Here is a 22,271-nt window from a genome sequence, read left to right as displayed (position 1 = left end):
TGACAGAATTGCTCTAGCAACCCTTGCATGAGTAAGTACAAACTTGTTGAATTCCAGATTGATCCAGAAATTGAAAAAACTAAAAAGAGATTGAAAAGAGAGTATAAGAATTTAAGATATGCTGCCAACATGGATGATCTATAGGATATAAGGAACTTGAACCCTCAAGGAGAAATAGAATTAGTAAATCACAAGGAGGTCAAAATGGTCAGAACGGGCAAAATATGCATGGGCAACCAGGGAACAACAATATTATCTACATGACAAATGATAAAGATAGAGCCATTATAGATTATGCAGTGTTGACCCCTCAAGCCACAAATCCTAGAATAGTTAGAATGAAGTGCAAGCTACTAATTTCGAGCTTAAATCAATGATATTTCATATGTTTTAAACAATGGGGCAATTCACTAGACTGCCATCAGAAGGTCCTTATCTTTACCTTAAACTTTTTTTTGAAAGTAAGTGATGCTTTCAAGATTGTTGGAGCATCACAAAAAGCATTGAGACTCAAACTTTTTCCATATTCTCTAAGGAATTGAGTAAGAGCATTGTTGAACTCTCTACTGGCTGACTTCATTACTACATGGAATGACTTGGTTGACAAATTTTTAATGAAGTACTTCCTACTTACCAAGAATACAAAATTGATAAATCAGATCACATATTTCCATCAACTTAAAGATAAAAGCTTGTATGTTGCATGAGAAATATTCAAGGAGTTACTTAGGAGGTGTCCTCATCACTGTATTCCTTGTTGTATATTGCTCAGTGTGCCCCCCTTTCGTCAAGTGCCTCGCTAACAATAAGGCTTGTTATCTATGTCTTACAATGAGGCTTATGAAATTTTAGAAATGATAACTAATAACAATTATGATTGGCCATCGACCAAATAAACTATAACAAGAAGAACAACATGAATTCATAATGTAGATGCCTTGACAACATTATCAGCCTAAGTAACCTCGTTAACAATTATGGTGAAGGTTATGACTACTGCTCCTGTAACTGTCAACCAAATTACTAAGGTATCTTGTGTTTATTACGGAGAAGGGCATTTGTTTGATAATTGTCCTAGAAATCTTACCTTAGTCAACTATGTAGTCAACTTCAACAGATATAACCAGAATAATCCTTACTTAAACACTTACAACCCTAGATGGAGAAAACGCCTAAACTTCTCATGGATCTATCAGAATCAACATGTTGTGGTACCTAGTGGACAAAACATGCCTGCTCAACCACCTGGATTTCACCAGCAAAATCAAGGGTAAAAAAGCACCAACAATGGTAAACTCAGTTGTCTTGAAGCATTGATTAAAGATTATATTGTAAAGAATGAAACGATTGTCCAAAGTCAAGTTGTATCATTAAAAAATTTAGAAAATCAGATTGGATAGCTTGCTACATCATTAAGCAATAGACCTCAGTGCAGTTTGCCCAGTGACATAGAGGATCCAAGAAGAGAATGAAAATATTATTGTAACATAAAAAAAACCTCAAGTTGAAAAGGAGCCACAACCTCCCAGTTTCTAGCACACTGGTGTGAGCAGCCAAGCTATAACATCTGCAAAAAATGATGATCCAGCAACTGTTGGTGAAGTTATTGCAATGCCAACCACATTAGTCCAGAACATGGCAAAAGAGAAGCAATCTATACAGTCTGCTACAACGTAGCAGTTTAGGCATCACCACTATTTCCTAAAGGATTCCATAAACGGAAACAAGACAAGCAATTCAATAAACTTTAGAACAAATTCCAAATTATGTGAAGTTCTTGAAGGATATTTTGGCAAGGAAAAGAAAGCTCAGAGAGTTTAAAACAATTGCTCTAACGCAAGAATGCAGTCATCTACTTCATAACAAGATACCTCAAAAGCTGAAGGATCCAGAAAGCTTTACAATTCCATGCTCTATGGGAACTAAAATATAATCATAAGGCACTTTGTGATTTAAGGGCTATCATCAATCTCATGCCCCTATCAATGTTAAAGCAATTGGGAGTTAGAGAAGTTAGAGAAGTTAGACCAACAATAGTGACTTTACAACTTACTGACAGATCTCATGCCTATCTAGAAGATAAGATTGAAGAATTTTTGGTAAATATAGATAAATTTATTTTCCTAGTGGATTTCATAGTGTTGGACTTTAAGGTAGATAAAGAAGTAGCAATCATTTTAGGCAGACATTTCTTAGCCACAAGAAATACTCTAATTGATGTGGATAAAAGAGAATTGATTATGCGGGTTAATGATCAGCAAGTTACTTTCAATATGCTAGATGCCATGAAGAGTCTTGATGATGTTAAATCATGTAATTTTATCAGTGTTGTGGAGTTTGATTTTGCAAATGATTAAACAGTCACTGTAACAATAAAAAACTCAAGGCTATAACATTTGAAGAACTGGAAAATAAAGATCTTGAAACAATTGACAAGCATGGTTAGGATAGAAGCAACCCATAAGAACTGAAAAGCACTTTAAATCTCTAGATTTTTCAAATAGGGAAGTTTTATTTGATCTATTGAGTCACCTCCTGTTTTAGAATTAAAACTTTTACCTTCACATTTAAAGTATGTTTATCTTGGTGACAATGACACACTTCTTGTAATCATTTCATCTTGTTTGAATGTAGAACAAAAAAAGAGCTTATGGATGTATTGGGGAGATACAAAAAGGCCATTGGATGGACCATCACATATATCAAAGGAATTAGCCCCTCCATATGCATGCATAAGATTTTGCTGGAGGATTACTACAGCAACTCTATAGAGCAACAGAGAAGATTAAACCTCATCATGAAGGAAGTTGTGAAGAAAGAGATCATCAAGCGGCTTAATGCTAGAATCATTTATCCAATATCATATAGCTCATGGGTAAGCCCAGTACAATGTGTTCCAAAGAATGGTGGAGTAACAATTATAGCAAGTGAAATAATGAGTTCATTCCTACTAGAACAATAACTAGATGGAGAGTTTGCATGGATTATAGAATATTAAACAAAGCCACAATGAATGATTACTTTCCATTACTTTTCATAGATCAGATATTGGACAGACTTGGTAGAAAAGAGTACTACTATTTCTTGGACAGATATTCAAGCTCCAACTAGATTGCTATAGCACTAGAAGATAGGAGAAGACAACATGATGACTATAGCACTTGAGGTATTCATGGATGATTTTTTAGCTTTTAGAGAATCATATGATGACTATTTGCATAATCAAGAAAATGTGCTTAAGAGATGTGAAGAGACAAATTTAGTGTTGAATTTCGAAAAGTGTCATTTCATGGTACAAGAAAGGATAATATTAGGTCATAAGGTCTCTAGAAAGGGAATAGAGGTGGATAAGGCAAAACTAGAGGTGATTGATTAGTATTAAAAATTGTTTAATTATCAAGCGATAATATGTTATTTTATGCTTATATTATAATTTATATTTGTATTTATGTAATATATTATGAATTATTAATTATGTTTTAAATATATTTAATTTTGTGTATTTTTATGTGTTTATTAGGAAAATTATTAATTTCACGTACTTCGAGGCTCCAAACAGATAAACGGAGGTCAAATTTGGATTCCGGAGGTCCGAAAACCTTAAGATCAGTCAAGATCGGCTTAAAATTGGGCTTGTGTAAAAAAAGTTGATTTTTCCTGTTGACCGAGCACTGATTGGATGATGAAATGAGCTTACAATAGATATGAGTGAATGGGATAAATTGCAATCTTGACTAAATCTCAACCGTTCATGATTCAATGGCCATGATTGTGCCACGTGGTAATGGTTGGTGAAGCAAGTTGGAGGATCCGAATCTTTGTATTCGGGTCGACCCGATCCACCCATTAACCCGCCAAATCTCAACTGTTCTTTGGGCAAATCGGACGAGTCAAATGATGCCATGTGTGATGTTGACTTTTGAAGTTTGACCAGCCATTGGATCTTGATCTAAGGGTTGTGAGGAGCACATGCATGAAGCCTATGATGGACCGCAAAGCACTGGATTATGAATTTATTTTTCTATAAATAGGGCCTCATTTTTATGTTTTAATCATCTCTCTACAACTCTCTTCTTCTCAAATTCTCTCAATCTCCTTGTAATCTTGATTTCCAGGTGTGTTTTTAATATTTTATATAATTATTTTCATTAATAAAATTAGTTTTATTTTCAATTTTAGTTGTTTTTATTTCTTTTAATTATAAGTAATTCAATTTTACTACTTCTTTTTATTTTAATTATGCTTAACTAAATAATATTAGTTAGGGGAAGGTGAAACTCTTAAGAAATAAATATAATTTGATCAAATTCTATGTTTAATTTTATAAATTAAATTATTTTCTATTTAATTTTATAGATGTTTTATATTTTGAAAATTTGATTTATTGTAGACAAACAAATGAATTTGGCACAATAAATTCTTAAGATCTTAATATAAGGCATGGTAAAATGGTATTTTGACTTATTGTAGACAAATTAAATTTTGGCACAATAAATACTTAATCCATCATAAAATTAAAGGGAAAATAATAATAATTTGTATAATTAATCTTTTGGGTAATAAATCTAAAAAATTAGCAAAAAGAATTTATTAAGTTTTATTTACTTCTAAGAGTGGATCCATAACCCTAACTAGTTCAATTTCATAGTTTCATTTAAATTAAGTTGTTTGTATTTAAGTTTTAATTTTAATTTTTAGTTAAAATAAAATAAACTAATTAAATCTTTTCTCTGTGGATCGACCTCGGACTCACCGAGTTATAATACAACAAGACACTCTTATACTTGGGAGTTAAAATTTACTTTTAAGTTGTGTCAATGATCGATAAACTTTTACCACTTACTTCATTCAAGGGCATTAGGCGTTTTTTAGGACACGTTAAGTTCTATAGAAGATTTATTAAGGATTTTTCCAAAATATCCAACCCTTTATGCATGCTGTTGGAGCATGAAAAACCCTTTAGTTTTGATGAAAATTACTTAAAAGCCTTTGTTAAGATGAAGAGAGCACTTGTTATAGTACCAGTTATTGTAACACCCGATTAGAGTATGTCTTTTGAGTTGATATGCGATGCTAGTGACCACTTTGTTGGAGCAGTATTAGGGTAGAGGAAAGGCAAGATTTTTCACTCCATTTATTATGCCAACAAGACCTTAGCTAATGCACAACTCAACTATACTACCATTGAAAAGGAGTTGCTGGTTGTTTTGTATTTGGTAAATTAAGAGCTTATTTGGTTAACACCAAAGTGACTGTTTATACTGATCACTCAGCAATAAAGTATTTGATTTCAAACAAAGATGTCAAACTAACGTTGATTATATGGATTCTTTTACTATAAGAGTTTGACTTAGAGATCATAAATAGAAAAGGCACTAAGAATTAAGTAGCAGTTCATCTCTCAAGACTTGAAGCAGATGCAAGCACTTTGACTAAGCAGGACATCACAAAAACTTTTCCTAATGAGCAGTTATGATGATACAGCATGCACAAATACTGCATCAATCTAGATTTCCATAGTATGCAGATTTCTCTAATTACTTAGTAAGTGGATTACTACCACCTGATTTGAGCTGCCAGCAAAATAAGAGATTTCTCCATGATGTCAGAAGCTATCAGTGGGATGACCCTTACTTGTACAAGATTTATTTAGACCATGTGATCAGAAGATGTATTCATAATGAAAAAATTTCAAATATTATGCAGTCTTGTCATGCTACAGTATTTAGTGGACACTTTGGAGGACATAGAACAATATCAAAAGTTTTTCAATTAGGTTATTACAGGCCCTTTATCTTTAAAGATGATTATGAGTTTGTTAAATGTTGTGACAAGTTGCTAAAAAACAAGAAACATATCTCAAAAGCATGAAATACCACTAACCAACATCTTAAAAGTTGAACTTTTTGATGTATAGGGAATAGACTTTATAGGATCATTTCCACCTTCTTTTGGCAATTTATAAATCTTAGTTGTTGTAGACTATGTATCCAACTATATATCCAAGTGGGTAGAAGCTACAACATTGCGAACAAATGATGCTAAGGTAGTGGTGAAGTTTCTTTAGAAGAACATTTTCTCAAGATTTGGCACTCGTAAAGCAATTGTCAGTGATGAAGGAACCCAATTTTGCAATCGAATATTTACTGCAACGTTGGCTAAGTATGGGATCAAGTATAAAGTTGCTACAACATATTATCCACAAATAAGTGATTAGCTAGAAGTGTCCAATAAGGAGATAAAAAAGATTCTAGAGAAAGTGGTGAATCCCAAAAGAATGACTAGTCCATTAAACTAAATGACTCCTTATAGGCTTACCGAACAACTTACAAAACCCCCACTACTTGGCATGCCTCCATACAGAATTGTTTACGGGAAAGTTTTCCATTTGTTATTAGAGTTGGAGTACAAAGCATATAGGGCAATAAAACAACTGATCGTATCTAGCAATAGAGCAGAGGAAGTTACCGCTTTGTGAGCTACAAGAATTACGGTTGTTCTCATATGAAAATGCAAGACTATACAAGAAAAGTACAAAACAATGGCATAACAAGCAAATCCAGCATAGGGAGTTTATTCCAGGCCACCAAGTCTTGCTTTACAACTCGTGATTAAAACTCTTCCCTATAAAATTAAAGTCTAAATGATCAAGACCCTTCAAACTCATTAAAGTTTAACCTTACAGAGCTGTTGAACTTTAAAATAAAAGGACATGTCATGAATTTAAGGTGAATGGACAATAAGTCAAACAGTACATTGGAGCTATTGTGAACAATCCAAGGGAGGAATTGTTCTTAAAGGATCCAGCTTGAGCAATCAAGGATGGTCAAGCTAAAGGACCTAAAATCAAGCACTATTAGGAGGCAACCTAACCTAATGAGGGAAGTTGTTTCAAAATTTTAAAGCACTAAACTTAGTTTTGAAAATTGTTTAATTTGTCTTTTTTTTATTTTAAAATGTGCATCTAATTTATTTATTCTCTTTTATTTTCTTGTGTTAAATTGGAGCAAGTAGAAGTTGACTAAAAAAAAGGTGGGCAGAGAAGCAGAAAGAACTTGCGGCAGTATCACATATAGCATGGTAGACAAAAAATGGTTTGCAAATAACAAAGGCATTACCCTTATTGCTGCAACAATGGATTGATTGTTACAGCAATGATTTTTACAGTTGCACTATCAGCCTTGGATTTTTACAGTTGGTGGATGACACATTTATGTCAGTAGATCATAATTTTTAATAAGAAAGATTATGCAATCCCTGATTTTCCATGACACATATATCTTCTTTTCCATTTAATTTTTTTTAAATTCAAAATTTTTCTACATTTATCATTTTAATTACCTCTCTCTCTCCACTTTCCTTTTGCTATAAATCAGGGTTTCACTTTCAACATTTCAAATTCAGTACTACTTTTTCTTTCCCCATCTGTAACTCCCAGCATCTTTACATTTTTTTTTCAAGTTTTTATCTTTTCAGCACAACAAAACTCAATTTAAATTGCTGCAGCAATGCCAAAAATTAAAGGACGTGCTGGTAGATTGAAGGATCCTGAGCATTTCTACAACTTTAAAGCCGAGGAAAAATATAAATAAATTATCGAGCTGAGGGAAATTTTGGAAGAAAAGGGCTTCTAATTTCCAAACAACCAACTGGGATGATAAACAATATCTATTCTGCTGCAGCACGGAGAGGATGGATCAAGTTATGTGCTCACCCCCCAAGACTCAGTCCTCCCAATCGTTAAAGCGTTCTATTCAAACATGTTACAGCAAGACCAACACAATATTTTTGCGAGGCAAGTTCAAGTACCTTTAGATTCTCGAGTTATCAATGTTTTTTATGACTTGCCTGCTGTTATTGATTGTGAGTATACCAAATTTATTTAGAACATGATTGTAAAGAAGTGAGGGGAGGTTTTTAAAGCCTTAACCATATAAGGCAGTAAATGGATGAATGAAGAGGGTAGGGTGGTTAATAGAATAGACTTGAATCCTATTGCTAAGGTTTGGGTGAAATTCTTGAAATCTAGACTGATGCCAACTATTGAGTGTTAAAAAGTGTATATTTATAAAGGAGAAAATCATCATTTTACACTCCAAGTCTCACTAACATCTCTACTTTTATGTAGTTAAGTCCCTTGTAATTTATTTATGTGTGTTTTATTATAATTATGTATTTTCTGTATTTCACGGGGCATCATGGTTATGTCACAATGAATAAGAGATTAGATAACAAAACGGACATCAATTTTGAACTTAGGATAGTCGAAAACCTTAGGAGGAGCATACGACACTGTTTACATTTATGGTATTGCTCATGATACTGTTCACAACACTATTTACATATACGGTATGATCATGTGGCACCGACCGATGATGTGGCAACATTCGATTGGACGAATGGTGTGGCATTGACTGCCTATGTGGCGTTGACTGATGATGTGTCGCGATCCTATTAGACTAAAATGATTATGTATAGTTGACCGATAACGTGGCAGTATGTCAGTGGATCAAAAAACATGCGTATGATACATGTATTACACGGAATGACAGCCCTGATGATGTGTTCTATCCAATCAGAACTTGTCACGTGGTGCAATCCTGAGCGTCCAAATTGTTTTAATCTGATGGCCATGATTTACTCATTGTATCTATAAAAAAGGGGGCTCCTCCTTAATTCGACATCCCTGAATTCATTTTTTAGCTCTATTTTCTGTAGTTCCTTCTCCATCTTGTATTTTCTACATATTTTAATAAATTTCTATTTTATCCTTAATTCAATTATGAATAGCTAATTTTCTTTCAAGTTTAGGTTGAAGGTGAAGTCTCAACATGTGCCATGAGCTTGATTTAGTAAATTTACTTTCTGTTTCCCTTTAATTTTTGTGGATTTTTTGACTTTTCATTGACATATAATAATAATCTTGTCTAGATACCGCATTGGTATAACCGGCTCCCTAGTACAAGGTTATTACTATTTGGCACAATAAGCCTTTAGCACCATATTTATTAGAGTGAGGTTCATAAGGAGTGGAAACCCCTTCATGATTTAATTGGCACTAATAAGGAATATTAAACCCATGGTGCATGTTGATGCATATCCAGATACCTAAGCGCTTCAATTTCAATAGATTTTACTCTAATTTATTCCCTCAATTCTAATTTAAATTTTAGGATAAGTCTAAATGACCTTCACCACAAATCCAACCATCCACTTAGAAAATTAACTCTACACGCAATTAAAATTCACCTTCTCGTGAGATCGACACTCGTCACCATTGATCTATTCTATAATAGATTCGTACACTTGTGAGTTCAATAAAATTTATACAACACTAACTATACACACAACCACAGTATCCCAAGATAGACTCATACGTCTCTGTGCTATAGTAAAGGGTCTAGCCATTGATGTTGGAAAGATCATTGAACAAGCAATTAGAGAGCGTGCAACAAATAAGCAATAGTCTACTACATTGCTATTTCCTTCACTTATCACAAGCATTTGTGAGGCCTCGGGGGTAAAATTTTTTGGCAAGTAATGAGAGAGTGAACAATGAAGGGGCTATCATAGCTAAGATAGTCAAAAGGATTGGTAGGAAATTTACTGCAGCAACCTCAGAATAACATGCTGCTGTTAAATCAAGGCAAGCTATAGGGATTGAGAAGATATTGTAAGAACTCAGTGAAAGCTTAAATGCATGTGTCCAAGCACAAAAAAAAAGAGAATAAGAGGTTTTAGACTTTTTACTACATTTTAAAGCACAAAAACATCAATTTGTAATATATATAAAGAGCAAACATACAGATTTCCCTAAGTCACTATTGCCGCACTTCAATTTCCAAAGAGCTGAAGAGACTACTCCAGTAGAAGAAAGTGAAGAAGTATTGACCAAAGAATAGTCAGTAGAAGAGCTGCAGCAAGAAAAGAAGAAGCTAAAGATGAGGAAGAAGAAAAGGGAGCAGAAAGTGAGGAAGAAGAAGAATAAGAGGAAAAGGAATATAAACCTCTAATTATGACTGGAGGGAAACAAATGTTGATCTATAAGGAGTCCGAGACAGAGGAAAAATATAATGTTAATGCAGCCTTAAAGAAAGTTATCAGCAGAGCTACAAAGACAAAAGAATGAATGTGAAGTTTAAAGGAACCCATTACTACTGATCAACTAACAACAACAACTCCTTCACCAGACGCTCTAAAGAAAACTCCCACAAAATCTCCTGTCTCAACTCCAAGGGCACCCAGTAAGAGAAAATGGGCACACCTTCTAGAGGTGCTGCAGTATTGCGAGCACCAGAAGAACCAGAACCCAAGAAAACAAAGCCAACTTTACCCAATGTTACAGAAGCTGCTGGAACCCCTCCAACCAATCTAACCAAAAGCCAGAAGAAGAAACAATTAATTGCTGCACCACTAGGTTCACCAAAGGAGCATTTGAGAAATGGATCAAAGAAGTAGTGACCCTTTACAGCATATGCTTAGAATAGTTTCCAACAACAGAGGAGTATCCCTTGTTAGCCCACTTTAGCTTTGCAATTTCTAAATCTTTTCTTTTCTTTTGTTTATTTTATCATGTTTATTTTACATTTTTTTAATTTTAAGTGTATGCATGTTTGTTTTTATTTATGTTGAATGCATGTAAGGACACAACACCTCTTAAGTTTAAGGGGCTGTGTTATGGTGTAATGTGTCTTTGAATGTATGTGTTTGTATTATGTGTGTAGCTCTGTTTGTCTAGCATTTGTATTTGATTAGAAAACCCAATGAGGATGAATTGAGTGATGAAATGTAAGACGAATGACTTCCAAGTAGAGACAGTTTATAGATGGGTGTTGGAATTATGTCTTAACACTTAGGCTTTGGTTGAGTTTTGTGAGTATGTTGTAATAAAACTAGGTAGAGCTAAGGTTTAACAATATCTCAAGTTTAGGGGAACCTGAAAAAATGTTTTAGAATTGTCACAAATTGTGGTAGATATGAAATAAAATTCTGCTCCAATGACTCAGTTGTTGAGTAACCAGGGCTGAATATGTACCCCAAATAAAAGGGGCTGTGTTATGGTGTAATGTGTCTATGAATGTATGTGTTTGTATTATGTGTGTAGCTCTATTTGTCTAGCATTTGTATTTGATTAGAAAACCCAATGAGGATGAATTGAGTGATGAAATGTAAGACGAATGACTTCCAAGTAGAGATAGTTTATAGATGGGCGTTGGAATTATGTCTTAACACTTAGGCTTTGGTTGAGTTTTGTGAGTATGCTGTAAAAAAACCAGGTAGAGCTAAGGTTTAACAATATCTCAAGTTTAGGGGAACCTGAAAAAATGTTTTAGAATTGTCACAAATTGTGGTAGATATGAAATAAAATTCTGCTCCAATGACTCAGTTGTTGAATGACCACGGCTGAATATGTACCCCAAATGCAGACTTGAGTAAAAAAGCAACAAGAGTTATGGGCATTACTGTAGCAACCCAAAAAACAAGATAGGTCCTCTGTCTAGGATATTGAGTATCCAGGTTTGTTCATGAGCCTCATGTTCAACCTTAAGTCAAAAGTGTCTAAAGATAAGACTATGTTATTGCATCTTAAATGTTTATACTGCAGTAACTCTGATTTGTACATTAGTTAAGTAATTGGGTGTCATCATTACAAGTGATAGGCACTCATATGAAAAATCAATGTTACACTTAAGGGTATGACTTGAGAAAAAAATGGAAAGAAAATAATAATTGTTGTAGCACAATTTGGAGCTATTTTTTACTCTTGTTCCCCCATAAATAGAATTGTCTTTTATTTTATCTTTGAGTTATATTTGATCTTGTGTGATGCTGCAGCAACTCTGGAACTTAATCAAAGTTCCACACACACACACTCTAGATAGAATAAGACCTAAGCTAGAACTGGAACTACTAATGGTGATTTTGCATATTTAAGAATGAAATCTGAGGACTGATGAATCCGACCAAGTTAGATGATAAAGTTAAGTTGTTTGTTGCATGATTGTATGAGTAAAGTGTTAGTATTATTGTCATTACTTGAGGACAAGTAATGGTTTAAGTTTGGGGGTGTGACAACTCTATGAAGTAAGAGTTAACATGGCATTTTTAGACTTAAACTAATATTACTTATGTGTTTTTATTGCATTTTTAATTACATCTTACATGAGCATTTTTTTATATTTATTTTTAATAAATTGGTTTTGTTTAGAGAACTTTATGCTCTGATTATGTGTGTGATTGTAGGTGTCAAAAAGCTCAAGTTTTATGGATGGCATGCAGCAGCAGCAAACTTATAGAAATGACAAAGAATTTATCTGCAGATGAACCAAAATAAGTTTAAATTAGAAAATATGTTATAGCCATTGCTACAACAATTCGAGAGCAACTGCAGACAAGATTACGCGTGTGTTAACTAACAAAGCAATGACGGGCGGCACAAAAAGATATGTGATCCGAGGTTTTCAAAAAAGAAACATGTGGCCACATACTTTTAGTTGCCCTAATTTCAAGATATAAAAAGAGCACACGTGAAAGAAGAAAAGGGAAAGCCGTCACTCAAGAAAAATAATAGAGAAAAAAAAAGAATAAGGGATAATTGAGGGCTGCAACAAGGGATTCCAGAAGAAAAAGAATAAGAGATTGCAAAGGCCTAGCGGAACTCAATTCCTCATCTTTATTTTCTTGTTTTCTTCACTCTATGGGAATGTATTTTATGGCATACATGAGTATTGTTACTATTTTATCTCATATCATGAACTAAACTTTGGTGTAGTTGGGTATTAAACAAGCTTAATGGTTATTTGACTTATACATGTGTGTTGCTCAGAATATGTTGTAGCATTTTGTCTTGATTTTATTTATTGAAAATCCTTATTTTGGCTGACCACTCATTTAGTGGATACTAGTTAAGAAGGAGCCTAAAAAAAGTTTGACTTAGTGGAATAAATCAAGACAATACATGGTTTTAGGTTGAGTTTCCCAAGTTGAATTAATCTCGATTTGAATAGGGCGATGCTTAATCTAAGATGAGTGAAGAACTAGACATAAATATTTACCTTGTAGGACAATTGGAACATAGAACGTATAATGTTGTATCTAATATTAGCAAAACAACTAGTCACTGGTAGGTTGCATTTAGATATAAGATATCTGATATGCGACAGCTGAGGATGCATGAGGGATTCTACCCAGTGTTATAGTAAATGTTGTTGCAATAAAATATTAATGGAAAAATAGTCAATACCATTAAGTGAGTTTAAGCACTCAACTACTCATTTCCCTTTGATTATATTTTTGTGTTTGACTTGAGAATTTTTCTTTATTGCATTCTATTTATTACATTTTCAATTTAGTTAGGTTAATAATTTCATTCAGTATTTTAGTTTAATTAGGTTGAATTTGCATCATTAAGATTGTTGTAGCAAGTCATATAACATCAATCCCTGTGGAAACAATTTGAATATTCCTCATTATACTACTTATTGTGTACACTTGCATATTGACACCTAAAGCAATAAGCAACCAACAGGCACCCAGGATCTGCAACGATGCATAGAATTATTGATGAAATCATCATGGAGATCCATTAAAGAACTAGAAGATTCAATTGTCCAATGAGATTGTTTGTATTACTTGCTCACAAGAAAAATTTGTGGATACACATTCCCCTTCTGAGGTTGGTCATGAGTCTCCATCATTTCTATAAAGAATTTAGGGAGATATATGTGGACCAAAATCTATCTAAATAGTGGACTAGTTTGCTATTTTATGGTTTTGAATGATTCTCTTGTGTGATGGTCATATGTTGGTTTGTATTATGCAATGCAATATTACATTTGCATAATTGCATCATTTTACAATGCTGATATCTTGAACCCCTATCGGATAAACTTTTCACCGTATGTTTTGTAGATTTTCACTTTAATGACACAATTTTTCCATCACCAGGAAATAGAAAACCTCCTGAAGTAAGGCATGAATTGTCTTGGAAATTTTTTTTATTCATATTGTCTCAATTAGATCCATGTACTAGTTAATGTGAAAATGAAGTACGGAGGATAATATTTTTACAGTGCCGGATGCAGATTTTGGTAAAACTAAACAAGTCATTTATTCCAACTGCTAATACATTAACTCGAGTGATTGTTTTTGTTGAACAATTAAGTGTATGAGTAGCTAATGAATTATCTGTTATAGATTAGAAATGGCAGATCACTTGGTTGCAAAGACAATACTCCCCAGAACAGGAGAATGAAAAATCAAATCCTGTTGAAAATGAAGCTCAAGCTATGAATATACCTTATTATCTGCATCATAGTTCTAAATAAATTGATGGTCCCTAAAGAGACATAAGTCCCTAAAGTGACAATAACTTTTAAAGAGGCAAATGGATAAAAAAATTGTGAGATTCCTGTTGACTATACTCAGGGTAATATTTTTAAAAGCGTTTGCCCTTGATAAGACCAAACACCCTAAAAGACTTCTTGAAAAAGTACACGCCTGAGATGAGGCATAAGGCCTTGAAGTGGCTAGACATAAAGAAACGTCTATAGATTTTACAAACACAAATGTGTGGAATCATAAAGAAATTATCATCAATGATGTGCTTGCGTTTACAGTAGCTAATGATATTCTAAATGATTATGATCTTGAAACTACTGATAAATATAGACAAAGGCGTGATTGGCCTCAATGAACAGAAGCCATTACAGTAGAATTGACTTCTCCAGCTAAACGTGAAGTTTATTGACCTGTAGTTTAGACACATGAAGACATCAATCCTGTTGGATATAAATGAGTATTTGTGAGGAAACGTAATGAACGTAATAAAATTATTAGATACAAAGCATGACTAGTTGTACAAAGTCTCCTATAGATGATATTGATTATGAGAATATGTATTCTCTTCTGATGGGTACCATTTTGTTTTGATTTTTAATCAACTTAGTAATCTAAAAAAGACTTAACATGCATATAATAGATATAGTGATTATATATCTGTATAGGTCACTTGATGGCTGATGCTAATATTTACATAAAAATCTTTAAAATTTTCAAAATGCTTGAAGCATTTAAATTAAAGGATTGTAATATGTGTTCAATTAGACTACAGTGATCCTTATCCAAATTGAAACAATTTGGACGCATTTGAGGGAATATTAATTAAAGAAGGAGATAAAAATGATCTTATTTACCCATATGCATTCATCATAAAATCTAAATTTAGATTTGCAATTATAGCATTTTATGTTAGTGACATGAACTTAATTGGAACTCCTGAAGAGCTCATAAAAACTACTAAAGATTTAAAGAAATCTGTGTTCAATAAAACTACAATGATCTTTATCTAAATTGAAACAATTTGGATGCATTTGAGGGAATATTTAATTAAAGGAGGACATAAAAATGATCCTATTTACCTATATGCAGTTATTAAAAAAACTAAATTAGGATTTGCAATTGTAGCATTTTATATTGATGACATGAACTTAATTGGAACTCTTGAAGAGCTCTTAAAAACCTCTGAGATTTTTTTAAAAAAAATTTGAAATGAAAATCATGAACTACATCCAACTGGTTCTCAATCATTCCTAGAAATGAATGTAAATAAAATAATCAATAATGGACGTAATGAATAACATATAACACCCCCTTCCCCTTGTTCTATATAAAGCCACGAAATGAATAAGAATAATGAATTTTTAGCTGCTGAGATTTTTATATTTACTCTGGCCTTCTCTCTTTTTTTATGCCACTCTTTAGTGTTGCCATATGTAAATTTATAACATAAGCAAACTTCTTGTTTTTTTTTTTTAATTTTAATTAGCAAATTCTAATAAAATGGTTAAATTGGTCAAATTAGATTGTCGGTCACATCAGGCTCAAATAATATACTTAAGACGAGGGATGACAAAAAATTTTGGGTCTGACCCTTAACCGCAATGATCCTGAAGATCCAGATCCAGAAAGATCCTTAACCGCAGATTAAAAAATGCAGACTTAGATGGTAATATTAAAGATTTGTACATATCCGGATCGAGATACAGATACAAATATCTTTACATGAAAGTTGTACATCTACAAAGCTAGATATTTGGATCCACGTATCTTTTAGTTCAAATATTATTTATTAAATTAAAAGTAAGCTAGAAAAAATATAAGTTAAATGATTTAAATAAAAAAGAAATCAGTTTCTTATATAAACTAATAAAAGTTTTTAACTTCTTTTCACGTTCGAAATTTCCAACGAGGAAAAACTATGAGACCGTATAAAAACATGAAAATGATGGAGTCTTTGATTTTCTCCAAGTTAAGTTTAATTTGAGCTTTACTTTTTGGCAAATGAAACAATCATCAGACCAATTCAATCAATTGTGAGTTATGAGCCACATCATGGTTATATTTAACTTTAGAGGTATTGTCGTACCAATGAATTGAAGGGAACAAATCTCTGGATAGGTGTTCTTAATTACAGATGCAAGTATGTAATTACGTATTGTTCTACGGTTCCGAAGAATATTACTGTTCAACGAAAAATGACAAAGAATCTTAAGAAAAAGATGCATGCCATAATAATAAGGGAGTTGCTACCTTACGTTTAATGTAAAATATAGCTCTCCATGTGACAATAAATCTTAATAAAACCCATTGTTCAGCTGTGTAAGAGGAAACGTAAAATAGGCAAATCCTAATGATAAAAACAATGTCACATAGATAAAAAAATAACAATATTTTTGTTACCATTATACCAAATTTGTTGGTTCAAATTTCAAGTCACGAGCAAAAATATAGTGGCACCTCACTCCTCTTTTTTTGATAAGACGTCATTGTCCATTCAGGGACATGGTGTTAACTTAGTCTACGAAAAAAACAATGTCAATACGTTGTACGAATGAGTGTGGGGTACGGGTCGGCGATATGACAGTCCAATATAAACACAACACAAGACTGTAAGTTCATTTCCTAATCTTGTCGGGTTTAAGTTCAAAGTTTTATTGAATTCAAAAAAAGAAAAATTTAATGTTTTATTCCAATATGTCAGCCTAATTATTACGCGATTTAATATTAGATTAATTATAATACATTGACTTGATATTTATTTTAGTATAAATATGTTATATTTGTCATAATTTAAAATTTGTTTTTGAGAAAACCACGGTGAATCTGGGGCCGTAATAGGTGGGGATATTTTCACCTTATTGTCCCCTCTGACCATGTAAACCAACTCGACTTAGGAAAACATATTTATAATAAGCTTAAATTACTTTAATAAATATGAATAACAATAAAAGTTTTACAATTAATCTGTTAAATCATTCTTATAACTATTTTCTTACATAGGTTTCTTTGATCATTTAAGTTAACATAAGTTTTAATTGACTGTATTTTACTCTTATGACATATAATAAACAAATTGCCCAATAAATATATATTCATAGTTTATATTGATAGTTTAGATAGTTAATTTTTTGAATTATAACTAATATTTTTAAATAAAATCTAATAATTTTCAATACCCTACATGTAAATTACACAAACTTGACAGTCGAATAATTTACATGATTAGTATTATACCATAAGGACATTATATTAGTTTAATTAAAGATTAATAATCGTACTAATAAAATAGTATTGACACATCAAGATTATTGTTTTCATAATCTTGTGATTAATATATCAAACAAAACTTTTTTTTAAATTCTTTTGGGATTAATTATCAAAATCTCTCTTGTAAAATTATTTGAACTAGAGTCATCTAATCTCGCTTAAAGTGTTGTTTAAATTATTTAATTAATTAATTAATTATCATTTAAATTAATTATCAAAATCTAACATGCTTTGATTAGAGCACAATATAATTACATTGATTTAGTTCGGTACTAAAATGATATTTAGTGTTTATTTATATTATCATTTTGTTTTTTTTTTATCATGCTCTATTAATTGGTATAAGAACAACAATTATCTTAAAAGTTACAATATTAGTAAGCTGGCTCTAATTAACCTCGCCCTTAAAATAATTTGAATATCTTATAGCTCCACCATTAATGACAAAAATAATATTAATTTAAACTATTCTTCATGAAACATTGAAACCCCAAACCCGAGTGTGGCAGTGTTACAATTTCCCTCTTCAAACCCCAAATCAATTGGGTTTTCATTCCTCTTGCTCACAAATTCCTTTTTCTTTTCTTTCTTTTCTTTTTTATTTTCTCTCCTCTTATTTTTCTGATTCTTATTACTCTCTCATACTTGATTAAAACAAATTTCATTATCATTGTTATTTATTTCTAATTTTCAACTCCCGACAGGAACGAAAAATCTTTTGTAAAATAACATTAAGTTGCTCACTCGAAAATAAGCGAAATAAAAATTTTAATTAAAAACAAGTATCAATTATTATTTTTTATAATATATAAACTATTAGTTAAGATAACCTTAATTAAAACTATTCTAAATTGTTCAATTTCATGAACACACTTCACTCATCTTTTTGATGGCTTTGCTAATAATTAATGGCGTTTGAAAGCTAATACGATGATCGCTCTTCATGAACAACTTAATTTATTGTACTATAAACACCAATTAAAGCTTGCAATTTTCTCCAATGAAAATCGACTTCTAAAGGGTGCCAATAGTCCAACACATATGTGAATGCTTTTAAATTTTAGATAATTTTGCGTAGATCAATTGGTATGTGATTGTTCGAGCTTAACCAAGGTTCTCGGTTCGGGACTTGGGAATGCAGCTGCGTTAAATACTTGTTGGGAGAGTTTTACCGCCCTAGTAGTTCTACCCAGCTCAAATCTGAATTAGTCAGGGACTAATGTGGCCTTTGAATGTCAGATGGTTTAATACACCAAAAATAAATAAATAAATCATCTTTGAAGATAGACTCAATGATAACATGGAAATGAAGCCCTTGATTTTCTCTAACTTAAGCTTTGAGCTTTACTTTTTCGCATATGAAACAGGCAATCAATCATCATGAGATCAATTCAAGCAATTAATTGTAGGGAACAAATCTCTCGCTAGAGACATGGTTCTTTGGTTCATAGTAATTAAGTTGTGATTCCTAGGGCTCAAATTAAGTTGATTTTGATAAGATATGACCGTCATCCAACCACACATGCTCTTGACTTTTTGTTACGGACAAAACAATATGTATCAATAATTGTGAAATGGAAAATTAACAAGAGAATAGCCATTGAATTTAATAATTCGACGTATCATAGAGTGATAGTTACGTTCAATTAATGTATGTATGTTATGTGTATATTTATTTTTTTTAAATGACATTAATTAAATGTAATGTAGCACTTTTGGTGTACTTTAAAATTTCTCCAATCATAAAAGGATCTGAATCGAATAAAGTAATTAATAATAATAGAGCCAAAAACAAATTTATACACACTTATTGTACCAAGTAGTTCCGACTCTATCATTAATTAAAGTAATACACTCTTGTTGCCATCATTTACTAAGGGTCAAGTCAAGTCTTCTTTCATTTTTCCACGCAGAATTCAATTCCCATCCTCTTATAAAAAAATAAAAATCATAAATTTTGCAACCAATTCTCCAAATTAATCGTTTTTCACTCTCAAATTAAAGCAGCTATTGCTGAATTTCTTCAGCAAAAGTGGGGAGGGAAAAAAAAAAAAAAGATGTTTCATCGTCTTCTTTTTCTTTCACTTACTGCACTTGCCCTCGTAAGCGCTCTTGCTTCTGGAGCCATCTTGCCAGAAAATGAAGGTATACTAGCTAGAGAGAAAGAAAGAAAGTCTGTGCAATTATACATCATTTTTATTTTATTAACCTCTCTGAAAAGAGGGAACTTATATTTAAATATATGCTGTTGTAAAATCCGGATTAACTTTACAGCCAAATATGCAAGATGTCCGAACTTAAGTACTATTATATATATAAGTAAATTTAATCCGGAGGACATAATGGTTTCAAACTTGCTAATTTTTTTTTTTTTTGAAGGCTGATACTTGTTACTTTACACAAACACACACACACACACATATATATATATATGTATGTATGCATGTAAACTGATATGCATACTGATATTGTTGAACGCTATCAGTTAAACTTAGCCGTACGTGTTTGTAACAATTTGATGCATGCAGTACAAGCTTTAAAAGATATAGCCAATACGCTAGGGAAGAAGGACTGGAACTTCAGCGTAGATCCATGCAGTGGAGAAGAGGGATGGGCTGAGATTCCAGAAGAGAATGCTGTCACCTGCAATTGCTCCTTCTCTAACGGCACCGTTTGCCATGTTTTCCGTATGTACGTACATTTCTATGTCCCTATCTCTATCTCATAAAGCTTTTTGCGCGGATTTAGATTCAGTAATACACAATTAATAGTTAGACAAGAATATAACACTAATTACATTTTAATCATTTATTCTGTACGTATGAAGAGTTGAGTACAGATCGGCTCAATATTAAACATAAATTCTTTTGCAAACAGTAATTAATAATAGAAAAAACGACATATACACCCTATTAAACCACAACGTTTTAAAATAGTACAGTGAGCTTTTTTACATTTTTTTTATTTTTATTTTTTTTAGAGGCAAGGACACAGCACAGAAGATAATTTGTCGAACCATGTAAAAAAATTTGCGTTCGTTAACTCCGCTTTTACTTGCCTCATTTGTTACCGTCCTATATTTATTTGGAGGGTCCGGCTCAGTCACTGATTCTGTTAGTAACAGTCCACTAGCTGAACCGTTGGATTTAGAGACAGAAATCTAATGCTAGTAATAAATTATCAAAGCAAAAGTGCAACCGGATGGAAAGGTTTCATAAAAAGAAATAACTTACTTTTCTCTTCCTCCCTATTATTACTCCACGCTTCGTTTTTTTTCTTAAATCTCATTACGTCATTTTGCAGTTCCTTATGACAACCCAGATTATGCATACTAAAAGTCAAACCAAACATCTCCATGGGCACCCTAAAACGACCTTTTCATCGTGGGCAATTTTTTTCCTTTGGCCATCGAAATGATGCAAATTCCAATATTAAGCACAAAAATTTTACAACCGAAATTGTATTTGCAAAATTCATGCAAGAAACTATCAAGCCTGTTAGTGTTGAAATTAAAATTCCATGTATCAAATTCTCAATGTACCAAAAAATTATTTTAAACTTCTTGTTATTAGGAAATATGTCTCTTTTTTTAATAAAGATTTCCTATGATATTTTTCTCTTTAGGAGAATTTCTATTTAAATAATAAGTAATTTTTCCTTTGAGACTCAACTTATTCAAGGAATAGTACAACTTACATAAGAAACTGAATACTTTTTCTATAAGAAATAATTACTATGTATGAGTAGGTTAGGTTCACTTTTGGTATAATATAACAATCAATTTCTCTGTAAAGTGTATAGTTTCTAATGTGAGAGAAACAATAGGTCTATTAAGAGATTATGCTATATTGGAGCTTTTGATACGAGGAAAATACTATACAAATTGTAATAACTTTTCACATAGTGAATTTTTCTCTCGTCGTCTTTAGCGACCATGTTTTTCTCAAGTATAGATTTTTTTACGTAAATTCTCGTGTTGTGTAATTGATTTTATTCTCTATCTATTTTCTATTTATCCTTTATTTGATATTTTCACTTACTAGATCTTGGATGTAATTAAAATTCCCTATCACGTGTATTGTTAATAACAACAATATTATTATGTGAGATATATTAAAAAATATAAGTGTTTTACACATACATATGAGAACACTTTTAATTAATAAATTTTTGTTTTAATAGTGAAAAATTAATTATAACTCATGTATTTCTTTTTCTTATAGCAATATTATCTAATGTGAGGCAAATTAAGGTAAGTGGCTACCTTTGGAAGACAAAATAAGGGGCAAACTAGACTAAATTGTGTGATTATTACTCTAATACTTCCACATTCGGATTGTTAATTGGTTATCCCTACTTGTCCAATAATAAGAATTTATTCCAAATTCCTAAGATCGGAGGCTGACCTAAGCCTGTAAAATTTCGTTTATATTCCTTAGTATTTTTATATAATAATAGATTTTTTATTTTATTTTCAAATATATCCCCAATTCAACTATTTCTTTTTCAAATAGAATTAGAGAGTTGTTTTATAAAATAATTACGTCATTTATCTATGGAATAAATTGAATTAATTAGGGGTCTAAAATCATAGCACTACTTTAATTTATTATAAAAAAAAGCTATGATTTTGCCTACTAGAAAAATATATATATGTCAATGTG

The 22,271-nt window shown here is 32.0% G+C and overlaps 1 non-coding gene and 1 pseudogene across 1 annotated transcript; one reads left to right on the top strand and one right to left on the bottom strand.

Moving 5' to 3' along the window:
- Window positions 1–644: 644 nt before the first annotated feature.
- On the bottom strand, window positions 645–751 carry LOC112100421. The gene has a single exon (XR_002906793.1). It is a non-coding gene; the product is annotated as a small nucleolar RNA R71 (small nucleolar RNA).
- Window positions 752–19,569: 18,818 nt separating this feature from the next.
- Window positions 19,570–22,271, top strand: part of LOC18047786 — a 10,938-nt pseudogene continuing 8,236 nt past the window's right edge.

This window comes from Citrus clementina, unplaced genomic scaffold, assembly GCF_000493195.1.
Source record: "Citrus clementina cultivar Clemenules unplaced genomic scaffold, Citrus_clementina_v1.0 scaffold_3, whole genome shotgun sequence".
Lineage (NCBI taxonomy): Eukaryota > Viridiplantae > Streptophyta > Magnoliopsida > Sapindales > Rutaceae > Citrus > Citrus x clementina.
Note: the sequence above shows the minus strand (reverse complement) of the source record. Positions and strands in the feature narration are given on the sequence as shown.